The following is a 15,523-nucleotide window of genomic DNA, read 5'->3' as shown; positions in this document are numbered from 1 at the left end:
CTCTGTGTATTCCCCAGCTCCAACATGTGGGCAGAGAGAATGTGATGCACTGATTCTGGTCATGTGAATTATCTAATGTACCTTGACCAGAAACTAACACAAATTTGTTGACTTGAGTACCAGAATGGCATTGGAAAAATAGCAAAGACCACAGTGGAAATGAGGTTAGAGGTTGCAAAGGAGTATGTTGGAAAGCATTTGCCAGAGTTTACAAGCAAGTCTAGATCTAAGTACAGTGGTATCTTGGTTCTCAAACTTAATCCGTTCTGGAAGTCCGTTCCAAAACCAAAGTGTTCCAAAACCAAGGCACACTTTCCCATAGAAAGTAATGCAAAATGGATTAATCCATTCCAGACTTTTAAAAACAACCTCTAAAAAAGCAATTTAACGTGAATTTTACTAGCTAACAAGACCATTGATCCATAAAATGAAAGCAATAAACAATGTACTGCAGTCACACAATCAATAGCTGAACTGGGTTTTACACAGTCACCAAAAAAACCCCCCACAAAAACACAAAAACGCAAAATAAATAGCAAAAACAGACCTAAGCATAACACTCAAAACAGAGCATGTTCGGCATCCGAAAAAAGTCTGCAAACCGGAACACTTACTTCCAGGTTTGCAGTGTTTGGGTTCCAAGTTGTTCGAGTACCAAGGCATTTGAGAAGCAAGGTACCACTGTACAACAGAAATGGAATGAGCTACCAGGAGGGGCATTCACTTTCGTTTTTACACCACTTCTGAAGGTTTTGCTGGGTGTGTCTGCTCAAACATGTTTGTAGATGATCAGTGTTCTAAAATAACAGGTTCAGGAAGGGGACAGGGAAACTCCCGTTTTGATCACTGTCATGGACTAGAATCACCATGGATCACCTCATGGACTAGAAAAAAGGATTAGCAATCACTTGTGAGTTACCATAATACCAAAACAGCAACAATAGGTCAAAATGGCAATGCTGCTTAATTTCCTGTTTCCCTTTTACTGCCACCCATTTTTTGAGAGACCCCTGAATAGCTGGTCTAGTGCAGATGCAATGCAATTCTAAGTGCATAGATGTGCCAAACAAAACAAAAGAGGGGGGGCATATTTATATCTTGACAGTCTGAGAAATTTGTTGTGTTCCTTTGTAGCCAGTTGTATCCTTGAGCCATTCCCTCAAAGCTCTGCAAATAGGTGTCCTGGTTGTAACAGAGCAAGGGGGATTCTGCACTGTTGTTATTTTTGGGTGAGATTCAGTCACAGCACCGACAAAATCAGGATGCGCAATTAAAGCTGTTTTGGCACATTTGCACAACAAACTTGCTCCCCCCCCCAAAAAAAAATTCAGACACTTTGAAATTAGGAAAGCAATGGGGCATTGCATCTGGAATGTGTGGGATAACACTTACTGGACAGAAGAAGAGTTTATCACTGCCCTAAGGAGTCTCAAAAGAGACGCAGGTGGCGCTGTGGGTTAAACCACAGAGCCTAGGACTTGCCAATCAGAAGGTCGGCGGTTTGAATCCCCACGACGGGGTGAGCTCCCGTTGCTCGGTCCCTGCTCCTGCCCATCTAGCAGTTCGAAAGCACGTCAAAGTGCAAGTAGATAAATAGGTACCGCTCCGGTGGGAAGGTAAACGGCGTTTCCGTGCGCTGCTCTGGTTCGCCAGAAGCGGCTTAGTCATGCTGGCCACATGACCCGGAAGCTGTACACCGGCTCCCTCGGCCAATAAAGCGAGATGAGCGCTGCAACCCCAGAGCCGGTCATGACTGGACCTAATGGTCAGGGGTCCCTTTAACTTTACCTAAGGAGTCTCAAAGCGGCTAACAATCTCCTTTCCCTTCCTCCCCCACAACAAACACTCTGTGAGGTGAGTGGGGCTGAGAGACTTCAGAGAAGCGTGACTAGTCCAAGGTCACCCAGCAGCTGCAAGTGGAGAAGGGAAGCGAACCCGGTTCACCAGATTACGAGTCCAGTGCTCTTAACCACTACACCACACTGGCTCTCAGAACATCATATAATCTCCCCGCCAGCTAATCCAAAGGCATGCTTAATAAATATCAGGTGCTGCTGAACCTCCCTACAAAGTTTGTGTAAACATATCAGGATTAATGCTCAATAAACTGTATGGAAATGACCAATGTGTCTATTTTGGAGTGGGTCTTCTGGGTGTTATTACCCTCAACAAGAGAGGGTGAGATTCTTATTTAATGAATGATGGCGGCATCCAGTGCAAGGTAGAAGAATACATGGAGAATAAGTGGTTGAAATGTTAAATATTTTAAAGCATTAAGTCTTTTAGCTCAGCCTTTTTGATGTGATAGGAAGGACAAACCTAATGCAAAACTTGAGTGTTCGTTAAAGGTACATGCAGCAAAGTCAGGAGACCAGGGGGAATAATTAACGCTGACTTAAGAACACAGTCACATGCTTCTTGCTGTTTATGCAAATATGCATTTAAGGAATTTAGGTAGCACATTCATCTATTTTTATCACCTATGCTTTATTCAGAAGTTAAATGTAAAGCTGCAAACAATAAAGAAGCTCATTTTCAATTAGGCTGCATGTGGTTTCAGAAACGAGATATACCGGTATGTTTCATGTGAAAATGCCATACAATACTGTTGTTGTTTAGTCGTTTAGTCGTGTCCGACTCTTCGTGACCCCATGGACCAGAGCATGCCAGGCACTTCTGTCTTCCACTGCCTCCCGCAGTTTGGTCATACTCAAGTGCCAATTCCAAGACTCAAATTGAGGGTTACTTTCTTTCTTTCTTTTTAGAATTTATTTTTGTAAACTGTGTAACAGTTATCTTTAAAAAATAAAAATCAAGCAATAGGAATTATGGGGTCATTGGGGATTACATCCAGATTGCTTGCTTATTTATTTACTAGCAACGTTATACCAGGCATTGCTGACGAAATTCCAGGAAACCAAGCCATCAGGGCAATTTTGAAATCTGTGGTTAAAATCAATGCAGTTTTGAAAGGTCCATTCCACCACCTTGATTCAGACCAGCATCCAACTCTGTTCAAAGATAGAAGAAAATCTGCTCCCTCATCTGATACACAAACAACTTCTCAAAATATAGAGTAGATTATTGTGTTTACACTCCACCTTTCCTCCAATAAAAGGCATTGGATCGAGAGACTGTATGGCCAAAGTTCACCCAGTGAGCTATTTGGCCGAATGGAGAGCTGAACGCTGTGGTTTCCCAAGACCTATTCAAACACTTTAACCATTACATTACACAGACTCAACACCATGGTTGTCCTGGCGAATGGTGCAAGGTACAAGTTCTTTTTCATTCTGGATTCGACATTTAAATATTTGTATATTGCCCAATAGGGACGCGGGTGGCGCTGTGGGCTAAAGCCTCAGCGCCTAGGGCTTGCCGATGGAAAGGTCGGCGTTTCGAATCCCCGCGGCGGGGTGCGCTCCCGCTGCTCGGTCCCAGCGCCTGCCAACCTAGCAGTTCGAAAGCACCCCGGGGGCAAGTAGATAAATAGGTACCGCTTACCAGCGGGAAGGTAAACGGCGTTCCGTGTGCGGCTCTGGCTCGCCAGAGCAGCGTTGTCACGCTGGCCACGTGACCCGGAAGTGTCTTCGGACAGCGCTGGCCCCCGGCCAATAGATGTGAGATGGGCGCACAAACCCCAGAGTCTGGCAAGACTGGCCCGTTCGGGCAGGGGTACCTTTACCTTTACCTTTATATTGCCCAATATTGGAGCTGCCAGCTGATTGCCTCATCCTTTTCTGTAAACGGATAAAGGGTGGTCAAGCTGTCAAACAGTCTGGAAGCCTCAGTCAGAAGATGGCTTTTTCCTGTAGCTGTTTTCTTCCGCTTTTTAAAATCTTCAGAGTGTATGAAAACATGAGTTGACCACAATGCATGGCATATGGCATGAGGTGCTCTGTTTTTGCTCTGGGCACACCAGCTACAAATATAATGCATAAGTGTCTTTCCATATTTTCTATAAGGCCCCCTCTGTACAATGTTAAAGGTGTCTGCAAAAGGAGATAAATTGCAGTTGGCATCAGTGCTACACTTACCATAACAGTATTGGAGTCATATTTGAGCATGCTCAGAAGAGTTGCAATTTGGGGGTTATGGCAAATACCTCTACACTATCTGAAATGAAGAAATACAAGCTCCCTTGATTCCCATTCTGAGATGTTCTATTTCTCAATGGGGAAAAGGGGTTGTACAGGAGAGAGTGCATGCCCAGCCCTTCCCCATATCGTAGAAATGGGAGCATACAGATTTGTTTCCCTTCTGTATTCTAAGGAGGCAGCAATGGCTGGTGCCCATTGGGTGGAAGGTGGAGAGACCCACAATAGTCAGAGCCAATAACAGGCAGACCAAATTAGCTCCAGTTTTGTCCCCATCTTTCTCTGCTGAGCTTAAAAAGGGAAACACTGGTGCTGCTGTATGTAGGTTTTATTTTATTTGTTTTAATCTTATATTTTGGAAATGTACATCCAGTTTTTCCCCTTTAATTTTTTTGGGGGCCCCCAAGAGAGGGGCCCCCTAAGCTATAGCTTGTTTAGCTTATATGTAAATTTAGCGCTGGGTGGGACATTGATGAATAGTCAGAGGGAAAAGAGACAGCAGACTGAGAGGCGGTGGAAGCTGAGAGACAACAGGGTTTAGTGAGCAGGAAGAGGCCGTGACAGAGAGCAGTTCAGACTCCGAGGCTGGAGGGGAGAGGGGCCAGGAGACAGAGATGAGGCAGGCTGCTGAAGAATCCCGTGAGTCTCCCCCTCCTGCTGTGACCAGCTTCTCTCCTCTCTAGTCTCCTAGAACTCACAGAGAAATGAAACAAGCAGAGAGAAGAAGGGTGGTTGTGTGCAGACACAGCCTGAGACTGCATGGAAACGACCCAGAAGAGGAGGAGTCCTAGTGGACACTGAGAAGGTGGGAACCTTGCAACTGCTTCCTTTGGGCAAGACTGCCTAGAAAGTGTTGCTGAGACTATTAGCTCTGAGATGTGGTCTGTTTCCTTTAATAAAGATTTGACTGCACTGGGCCTTGGGTGATTTATTGTTTCTGTTGTGGACCTACGCCTAAGTCCAGCCCTCTAGGGCTGGCTCCCTAAAGCTGAACAGGAATAGTTATTCATGGTTTAGCCCTGAACAGCTGCCCCCCACTCCAGTATCAACTGAACTAGAAGAAAAGTCAAAGCAGAGTAACCGACATCAGAAGCTGACATACCCTGTGCTTTGGCAAGAACACTTGGATCTTGAAAACATGGATCCCAGATGGTTTCAGGATATTTAAGCTGACCTTTTATTTTCTGAAGATTAACATGTTAATATCTTTTTTCCTTCTTCAACTGTTACTTGGAAAGGAAATAAAGGAGCAGAAAATTAAGTAGCTGTACTTCCAGGGCCATTTTAATTTTAAAAATGAAGCATCATGGCCTTGCCATAGCTAGTTGGAGAAGAATCAATTATGTGAAGTCAACAGATAGATGCGAATTTGCTTTATTATTTACATTGCGGGGTGATGAACTGTGCTCTCCCGGTGTCTCTGGACTCCAAATCCCATCAGCCCCAGCAAACCTGGCCAATGCTCAGAAGTTGCAATATGACATCTGAAATCTTCAGTGTGCTCAACTTTGGCTGGCTCATTCTTAGAGAACTGCTTCAGCCGAAGACACCAGAGTGTCTGGATTTGTTCATTTCTGCTGTTTTTATATAATACACGTCAACCTTGAAAACACCAGCCTCTCTCTTGACATAAAGAGGGATGGGGGGAGGGCAAGAGGCATATCACATCTCTAGATAGAGCTAATTAAATAAGAACATTTTATTACCATGGAACTTCGCAGATAATTTCATTACCTGCTGTGGGGAGAGAGGGTGAAATTAGAATGTGGAAGAGATGTGTTCTCCATTTTCATCTTTATGAGACTTCATCTTATGGCCAGCTTCAAACACAATTGTAAACTTGTTCATTTCACAGCAGATAAGCCCAACTGTGGCTGTTCTGTTTGTCTCATAATAATGTATAATAGAAAGTTCCCAACAGGCTGGATTACTGCCATGCGCTCTCTGTGGGCCCTTGGGCCTGATTTGGGGATGCTTCAGCTGGTGCAGAATGTGGCAGCCAGACTGTGGCCAATGGGGGTGTCAGAGCATGTGACCCCATTGCTAAAACTGTTTGCTGGCTGCCCATCTATTACCGAAGCAGGTTCAAGGTCCTTGTAGTAATTTACAACTTAGGTTCAGGGCACCTCTATGGACCACCTGAACCCTTATATTCCAGCTCAGTCACAGAGGAGCATCATGGGTTGTTCCCCAAGTTGGTGAGGCTCATTTGACAACAAAAAAAATAAAACCCTAAGCATTTAGTTTCGTTGGCCCGGTATTGTGCCAACAGAGATTCAGCAAGCACCTTTTGTTCCAACTTTTAAATGTCCGCTGAAAAGTTTTCTATGCCATCAGGCTTATCCAGACAACTAAGAATACAACAGTTAGCTGATTTCTGATTTTAACATTTTATTTGGTTTTATGTACAGTGGTTGTAAGCTGCTATGGTTTGTTTCGGGGTTTTTTTATATATAAAAAAAATAACGGTCTATCAGTATTTTTATAAATAAAATTACCGTAATAAATGAACATTGTGTCACATTTGACTGTGTCCAAGTAGCAGGTCCCAGGATGGTGCTGTGCAGATAGAACATTTAAGATGCTCTTGGAGATGCATGGGTCAAACAATGCTAAATTTTACTCTTAAAAAGATTCATGAGGATTATGGAGAACTCCCACCACTGCACTGGAGAACAAAATGATAACACTGTACTAGCAGTTATTTATTTTTTTGCCTTGTAGCCACAGTTCAACTTTCCGATAGTCAAAGTCCAATATATTGAGCCAATGCAACCTTTCGCCTCTTGCCTACCTTGAACGTGGTTGGCAGCCAGAAAACCTTTGGAGCCATGCCCACAACACGACAACACTGAACAGTGGGTGGCATGCTTTCAGTGCACAGACAAGATAATATAATTACTGGATTTTATATAAATGGGACACAGCTGATGACCGTAATAAACCTCTCTGCATATTAGTAGCCCTCAGGGCTGCACTGAATTTTCTCCCATTTCATATTTCAGGTCGGAAGTAATGCTTTCAGAGTTTCCCTCCCCAACCCTCCAATTTATAACTTTTTCTTGAATCTCTCTGCTACTGTTTTCCAATATCCGCTGCTGTACCAGCAACTTTTCCTCCTTTCCTGTGCTGTGATCGAGTTCCTGTCAGCATCTTAATTTGGAATGTGCTCGGTTAAAATGTCTTATTTAAAATAATAATAAAAAAATCAGAAAACATTGCATCTTTTTGCTAATTAGCATCTTAAATTTTTATGCTCCCCCAGCCATCTGAGGCAGCTGCAGAGGCACCTCATGGTGCCCTAGATTCAGGCCCATGGGCCAATTCCCAGAGTTGCCTGGGAAGAGGTATTTCTTGTTAAACCATAGAACCACAGATTGTTAGAGTTGGAAGGGACCACAAGGGTCATCTAGTCCAGCCCCATGGCAATGCAGGAATCTTTCACCCAATGTGAGGCTTGAACCCACAACCCCAAGATTAAGAGTCTTATGCTCTACCCACTGAGCTATCCCAGCTCTAAACCACTCCAGGAATTATCGCTCTGAGAGAGGAGTTGTTGTCTCCTAATAACTGTCAGCACCCTTAGCAAACTACTGATCCCAGAATTATTTGGGGGGAAACCATGACTGTTAAAGCAGTATTGAGGTGCTTTCAGTATATGGTGTGAAGGGTTTTAACTTATAGCACCTCTTTTGCAAGGTATGACATTACATTGATGCAGGGGTAGGAAGTAGCCGTAGGCAAGGATAAAGTTTCACCTCAGCTCTCATCTCCATCTCTGCCCATTTCTCCCTGCTGCTGTCCTGCCACAATATGGGTTTTGGCTGAAGACAGCCTGCCCTAGTAGCAATGCAATGGTGTCAAAACACTACTGCAGATTATTGGCATGCCTCTGAGATCCAGGAGGGCGGGGGAATTTAAGAGTTAACCTACCTTCATTCAGTGGGCATAAATCAGAATAGAATTTTTATGCTAGGCAGAATCAGGTGCACTAAAATCCTTTATTAAGCTGAATCTGAAACTGCCAATTGATTCCTGGAACAGTATGCATTTTCATTTGAATTTTTGTGTGTGTATGTGTGTTAATTAGGTCATTTGAATCACAAGCTGCTCAATAAATACAAAACTCAAATGCATATTTACTCCCCATCCCTAAGGAAATATCCACGTTGCACAATCTGGCAAAGAATACGCCTGGTGTCCCTGATCCCCAAGGCACAGAACCCCCTAATGCCCACGAGTGTGGAAAGTCCCCAGCTTCGTTAGCATTTGCTAATTCAATTTCCTCGGTGCCCTGCAACTCCTCTATGCAATCTGCTAATCCTGATATCCTGAGAGGTCATGCAGCTAATATGCTCTCTTGCTAAGGGTGATGATTAAATTAATTAGACATACTCCATAGGCTGTGGAATTGGCTGAAGAATGTTATTAACCCAAAATTGTAACACTGGTTTCAAGCTAAGTTTATTATGGCTCAGGAGATGAGGAATGACTGCTGCCACTTGTCATTGAGCCCCAGACCTTTGCACTGTACAAGCTAGAGAAGAGCTGGAGAACTTGTGGCTCTCCAGATCTTTTGGATTTCAACTCTCAGCCAGGGGTGATGGGAATCGTACAGCAACTTCTGGAGCTGGGTCCTCGAGACACAGAGACTTATGGCTGAAACCAGGTTGTGCTGTGGCAGGCAGGTAGAATCCAGGCACCATAGCTGTCAAGCGTCCCTTATTTGGCAGGACAGTCCCTTATCCCAGGGCCATGTCCCGCTGCTGTCCCTTATTGATGATGTCCTTTAAATAAGCTACTGAAGGTAATGGGGCCCTTTCTATGTCCAGCTATGCTTTGTCAACAACAAATTGTTGCTGTTTTTTTGTGTTGAATATATGCTATATGGTAATTTATGGACCTAATAGGTATCTAAAGCCATTTGCACACAACAAAATATGTATTTTATCAAAGTAATTGTTGATCCCTTATTTTGGCTGCTGATCCCTTATTTTCAAGGCTGCTGGTCCCTTATTTTCAAATCTGTAAATTGACAGCTATGCCAGGCACCCATTTCTTGGCTGTGCTCTAGAGGCATGCAAGCAATAGATCTATCATTCTGCCAGCTTGCTGGTGTTGTCCAGCTTTAGGATTCCATTGCTGCAATCCATCATCAAGCTCTCATTATGACAAAACAGAAAAGCAGCTATAAGGTTCTTAAGGCAGCGATCCTATGCCGCTGAAATTTGAGAACCCAAGGTCTGCCACTGCACGAATTTATCCACCAGTTTGTTTGGAACAGTGATGGACAGCAGAGCTAGGCACCTTTTTTTTAAAGTGAAGAGCCTGTTTGTACTTTTTGGAGCACTACTAGAACCAGTAGCAGCTGGAGTGAGATGGCCGCAAGCCATCGGTACCAATAACAGCTCTGTCTGTCATGGAGTGGCTGGATGCTAAGGAATAGTGAGAGACACCAGCAGGGGAACCCCCAAGGAAAGAAGACTCAGAGCCAGGGGATTGGTGATGGGACAACAATGTGCGGTCAGAACGAGATGAGGGCAGAGCCACAAGCTATAGAACAGAACCTTAGCCTTCTGAGGAACTGACAGAGGAGCCTTAGGGAGCGGTGGGAAGGTGGGGACCTTCAGTCCTCGCAACTGATTCAATTGGGCAAGACCTCCTGGGATGGGTTGCTGTGAGCACTAGGACTGATCTGGTTTTTCTTTCTTTGAATAAAGTATTAGCATCACTGACATTGGGTGCTTGGTTGCTTTATTGCTGACCTATGCCTGACTCCTGACACTGTCCTACCACTTTATTTGTTGCGACAAAAATCTTCTTTGTCTCTCTCTAGCTTAAAAGAAGGTAAGAACTAATCTTTTCCAGAGCACTGTGGTTTAGAACACGTTCCTCCAACCCACCCTCTGTAAATTTGCTGTTGAGTTTTTAAGCATGTGTGTGTGTGCGTGTGCACGCTATGCAGCGCTAAGTGGCCTGGCAACGTTCTAATTAGCCTGACTTCATTTGCCTGCCATCCCTTGTAATGATTTTCACAGAAATGTTATGATTAAGTTGTGCTCTGCAGACTGGAGGTCACCCTAATCTAATAATGTTTCTTCCTCGCGGCCTCCAGCATTAATGAGAGCAGAGAAGGCTGGCTACCTGGCAGTTTTTCATTGGCTTTGTGAACCACCCCATTGTTTCAATTTTTTGAAAAAGTAAGAAACCCATTTTGATGCAATTTTTCTTCAGGCCCTACAGTTACGCTAATATAAACATGGGGGTGGGGGGGGGGAGACTGTGGAAGCTCATGGCAAATACCTCCCATGTGCAGTCTTTTGTATCCATATAGGTTCCCCATGCATTTAGAACTGTGATTTTCCAGGGTTAGTCCTAGTGATGTGTAGCCATCGCACCGCTTGTGCACCAGAACAATGCAGAATTCAACTCTCCCCGCCCCCAACAGCTGATGCACGAGGATGGGGGCACCAGTCTGGGTTCACTGCTGCTGTTGGATCTTGTAGCACTTCAAAAATATCATACCCCATAAATGTCCTGGAAAACATACCTTTTTTTTTCTTGTGGGAAGATTGAAGCCATTTTTGGTCCCATGATCTCAGGCAATTTTGCACCATGATCCCCCTTGAAAAAATGCTTTTTAGGGGGCCATGATCTTGCGTGGCATCCCAAAATGTATTATTCCCCCCCGGGGGGGGGAATGCTGTGTGAAATCATGTAAGATCACAGCACCCAAAATGGCAATTGATGAGAGGAGAGGGTACAATTCTCCATCCACCCCCTGTAGTGACCTGATTTGCATAGATCCACTGAGGGTGGGTGTGTCCTGCATTTAAGTTTATCCTGTACGAGGCATATGAGTATGTTTGTGTGAAAGTGTGTGGTGCCCGTGCCCGTTTTGGCCATTCTTATTACTGGCATGTGGCCCCTGAATGTGGCCCTCAGACAAAAAAAGGCTTGGCTATTGTTACCATGATAATAATTATAATAATTATATATTTTTATTATTTCTATAATTATTATTATTACCCTGCCCACCTGGCCGCATTTCCCCAGCCACTCTGGGCAGCTTACAGCATATATAAAACATAATAAAACAACAAACATTAAAAACTTGCCAATATAGGGCTGCCTTCAACTGTTTTACAAAAGTTATGTACTGTATTTTGCGGCCCATAGGACGCACCTAGTTTTTTGGGGGGGAAATAAAGGGGAAAAATTTATTTCCCCCCCAGGTGTGGGGCTGGAAGAACCAGGTCGGGGAACAGCGGGAAGGTGCGCTCTGCCTCCCCGCTGTCCCCCGAGCTTGTGGGGCTGGCTCTGGGGAGAGCTGCGCTGAGCCGGGGACTGCAGGCAGCTCTACGCGGCCATCCAGAGCTGGGTGGGACTTTGCGCCCCGCTCCCGATGGCCGCGCAGAGCTGCGCTGATCCCGGGACTGCAGGCAGCTCTGCGCGGCCATCCGGAGCGGGGCGGGACTTCGCGCCCGGCTCCCGGTGGCCGCACAGAGCTGCGCTGATCCCGGGACTGCAGGCAGCTCTGCGCGGCCATCCGGAGCGGGGTGGGACTTCGCGCCCGGCTCCCGGTGGCCGCACAGAGCTGCGCTGATCCCGGGACTGCAGGCAGCTCTGCGCGGCCATTGGGAGTGGGGCGGGACTTCACGCCCGGCTCCCGGTGGCCGCGCAGAGCTGCGCTGAGCCCGGGACTGCAGGCAGCTCTGCGCGGCCACCCGGAGCGGGGCGGGACTTCGCGCCCCACTCCCGGTGGCCGCGCAGAGCTGCGCTGAGCCCGGGACTGCAGGCAGCTCTGCGCGGCCATCCGGAGCGGGGCGGGACTTCGCGCCCCACTCCCGGTGGCCGCGCAGAGCTGCGCTGAGCCCGGGACTGCAGGCAGCTCTGCGCGGCCATCCGGAGCTGGGTGGGACTTCGCGCCCCGATCCCGGTGGCCGCGCAGAGCTGCACTGATCCCGGGACTGCAGGCAGCTCTGCGCAACCCTCGGAGCCGGTCTCCCAAGGGTTGCGCAGAACTTCCTGAAGCCTGGAGAGCGAGAGGGGTCGGTGCGCACCGACCCCTCTCGCTCTCCAGGCTTCAGCGAAAGCCTGCATTCACCCCATAGGACGCACACACATTTCCCCTTCATTTTTGGAGGGGAAAAAGTGCGTCCTATAGGGCGAAAAATACGGTAGTTCTTAATCTCCTTGACATCTGAAGGGAGGGTGTTCCACAGGGCAGGCACGACTACCAAGAAGGCCTTCTGCCTTGTTCCCTGTAACTTCGCTTCTTGCAATGAGGGAACCAGCAGAAGACCCTCAGAGGAGGACCTCAGTGTCTGGGCTGAATGATGAGGGTGGAGACACTCCTTCAGGTATACTGGGCCGAGGCCGTTTAGAACTGTTATAAGAAAAAAACAACTGCTCCTTTTCCCTTATGGGGTATCCAAGAGCCCGTACAGAGTAGGTTCTCGTATCAGTAGGAGAAAATAACAGAGGCCAACCAGAGAATATTGAGAAGCAATGCAGCTAATAAGCCTGGTCTTTATTAAACTGTTGCAACAGGGTCTCCCACGGGGAGGGAAGAGAGGAACCCCGAACAATGGTGTGCAAGCGCTTATATAGACTTTTGAAATTGCCCACTCTGTAGCTCAAGACCACCCCCAAAACATCATACATACACCACAGAAGGAGGCAGTCTCCAACAGAAATAGATCACAGAGGGCACTCTACCACAGAAATCCTGTTTGTCAGGATACCTGATAATGGTTACTTATTGCTCCACCTGGGCAGCCTGGCCATTCCTTTTGAGATGCTAAATACTTAGCTCCTGAATCCAGGTCACAAGCTCACCCTATTTATACAGAAACACGCCCTTAAGACAGGATTTGAGCAAAGGGGAAATGGGGAGGCTTTCCTATTTCTTTCCTCACTGCAGAGAATATTTGAGGACACAGGAAGAGTCAAAATGGCTTCAGGATTGCTCTCTTGTATTGTTATTTATATACTTTGAATGTGATTGCCTTGTAAGTTTATGAACATACAATTTATATATATGAGACCTTAGAATTCCTATAACAGGCTTTCAAGGTCAGCACCAACACTTTGAATTGTGCTCGGAAATGTACTGAAACTAAAGTCTCAGGGAGACATCCCACCCCACCCCCAGCATTACCAGGGCAAAACAGTGTGCATGCACACTTTTTCGTGTGCATGCACACTTTTTCAGTGTATCTGAAGAAGTGTGCATGCACACGAAAGCTCATACCAAGAACTAACTTAGTTGGTCTTTAAGGTGCTACTGGAAGGAATTTTTTTATTTTGACCAGGGCAAAACAGAAATTTGAGACATGTGCCTTAACAATGGACGATAGCCCTTGTGGGAGATTATGAAGTCGGAAGTGGATGTAAATGGATCTGAAGCGGTGCATCTTAGAAAATGGAGTTAAGAGGATGGCTGGATCGTGTTATTCAAATAATCGTGATGTTGGTTTTAAACAGCTCTTTGTCTGGCATCCTTGGGGAGAGGCAGGTGTCTGGGGAAGCCTTCTCTACTGGTTTAAATGGGATTGTTATCCTATATGTGTTTTTTGAGATTACTGTACCTGGAAATAATAGAGGATGGAACAAGAAAAACTGGTCAGAGAATAAACAAACAAAAACCTACATGCCAATTGTTAAGAGAAATGTATCCTCTGTTTGCCTCTGTGTAGGTTTCTAATCTTTTTTCCTCATGCTATTTTTTTGAAAAAAACTGCTTTGTGCTTTTTATCTGTTTCATTTACTTCCTCCTTTTCCCAGTTAAAGTTCTGGTAGGCGGGCTTATCTTAATCAATTTCTGAAAGCAAAAAATTTATCTTCCCAGCTCTCTTGACATTTTTGCTCAAATGAGGTGCACAATGCTATCGCCTGATAAATTGGTATGAACCTACATTGTTTTGTCTTGCCATTTTTGCAGCTCTACAACCTCTAAAAAATACTCTTGAAAACATCCCCCCCCCCGAAAATGTCATTAGTATAACTTGCTGTTGGCAAGCCTGTATATTTATTAGGGTTAAATATGCACTGAAGAATCTTTAACAGAAGTCTTATATACAGACACCAGGCAGAGATAACGTTTATTTTCAGGGTGTGAAAAGTTTTGGAGGCCGATTTCTACACACTTGTAAATGTATCAGAGTAGCCTGGCATCCCCCCCTGCCTGTCATTTGGCAGTCCTAGGCTTTACACATCAACAAATTCTTATATAAGGGTACTTATTTGCAAGTTACTTCTTCTATGCTAGGTGAATCTGCCTGGTAGGATCTGCAAAGGATAATAAACTAGATTTGTTCCAAACGACAGCCCCAAGGCTTTCTGCTCTTAGAAGGAACCTGAGGACAAGAGTACAGCTCATTTTGGGACTTCATGTGGCTTGTTTTGTGCTGCAACTGCTCCCATCAGCCCCAGCCAAGCACAGCACAGTGAAGATTTTCACAAGGAAATAAAACCTTATTGCCTGTTAAAGTCTGCACATTAACCTGCAGTTACAATCGTTGCAATGACCATGTTTTAAGAATTCCAACCCCACTGAACCCTCTTCTGCAGTCTAAAAAAGCACATAGATTTCATAGAATCGTAGGGCTGGGAGAGACCACCAGGGTCATCTGATCCAACACTCTGCAACGCAATAATATTTCACCCAATGTGAGGCTTGAACCCACAACCCTTAGATTAAGAGTTTCCTGCTCTACCAACTGAGCTAGCAACTACCTTGCAGTTAATAATTACCAAAATAAAAAAATTTCTTCCTGTAGCACCTTAAAGACCAACTAAGTTAGTTCTTGGTATAAGCTTTCGTGTGCATGCACACTTCTGAAGAAGTGTGCATGCACACGAAAGCTTATACCAAGAACTAACTTAGTTGGTCTTTAAGGTGCTACAGGAAGAAATTTTTTTATTTTGACTATGGCAGACCAACACGGCTACCCATCTGTAATTAATAATTACCAGTTTATGAAACTGAAGTTGCAATGTCCAGTGATAAAGGTTTGACTGAAGCATAGAAATGAATACAAGCAGAATGACAAAGCAGCTGTGTTCAGACGTTGTGCTAAACTGTGATTTATTGCGAGCGGGAACTAATCTAAGTGAGCCTTGGGGTTGTGCACCTCCCCACTCTCCTCTCCTCCTCCAGTAAGATCAGAAGTTTTCACTTCTATTATTTTATATCAGTGGCAGCTTAGCTTTCTGTTCAAATTCTAAATTGTGGCTAATCTTTATGAACAAACTATGGTTAAGGCTAACCACAGTTTGTCAGGTTCAAATAAAAGACAAGCTATGCTTAATAAAAATGGGACTGAAAGCTTTCAAATATCTACTGGAAGGGTGGGGAGTGTGCGAAGCTAAGACTTGCCATGACTCATTCCCATCATGATAAATCATGTTTTTTGATGAGT

This window comes from Podarcis vaucheri (assembly GCF_965113315.1).
Source record: "Podarcis vaucheri genome assembly, chromosome: 3".
NCBI lineage: Eukaryota > Metazoa > Chordata > Lepidosauria > Squamata > Lacertidae > Podarcis > Podarcis vaucheri.
Note: the sequence above shows the minus strand (reverse complement) of the source record.